Source organism: Penaeus monodon, chromosome 33, assembly GCF_015228065.2.
Source record: "Penaeus monodon isolate SGIC_2016 chromosome 33, NSTDA_Pmon_1, whole genome shotgun sequence".
NCBI classification, from domain to species: Eukaryota; Metazoa; Arthropoda; class Malacostraca; order Decapoda; family Penaeidae; genus Penaeus; species Penaeus monodon.
The window spans coordinates 24,292,240-24,292,980 of NC_051418.1; positions in this window are offsets into that span (position 1 = coordinate 24,292,240).

Here is a 741-nt window from a genome sequence, read left to right on the forward strand (position 1 = left end):
CCTAACTGTAAATGGCAGATGCGACCGATAGACGAAAGAGCGATCCATTAGACCCAATAAACCGTTGTCACTCTCCTCCCTTACCTTCCTGATCACACTTCCAACTCTGCCAACCTCTTCCCCTTCCATCCTTCTTGCTCGCTGCCAGCGTCGTCTTGCATCACCTACCAGACCCTTCCAGCCTTCCCGTCCTCCTCACCCTTTTGCAACTTTCCAGCCTCCCCGTCTTCAGCACGAGCAAATCCTTCCATCCTCCCCACCTATAAACTTAAACTACCTCACTCCTCCACCCCTACCATCTCTACATCTTTTCACCCTCCACTCTCCACCCTTACCGCCCACCTCACCCTTCCACTCTCCGCACCTACCCCCCTTTTCACCCTACTAACTATACCTCCCTCCTCACCCTTCCACCTCTGCCCCTGCCAGCCTCTTCACCCTGCCGCCCCTGCCTCCTTTCTCACCCCTCCACTCTCCGCCCCTGCAACCCTCTTCACCCTACCGCCTCCTCACCCTTCCAACCCTACCATCTGCTGTCACTCGTAAACCTCTTCCACCCAGCGACCTTCGCCCTCAGCACCCACCAGCTTTGCAGCGAAATCAGTCTTGCGATAAAATTTATTATTAGCTTGTGGGAGAAAAGAGCGGAGAGGGGAGTGGAAATAAGACGCGAAGAATTAACAAATGTAAAAGAATATGAAGGACAGCGATGTGGTTATTTATGAAGAGATATAGATTTAG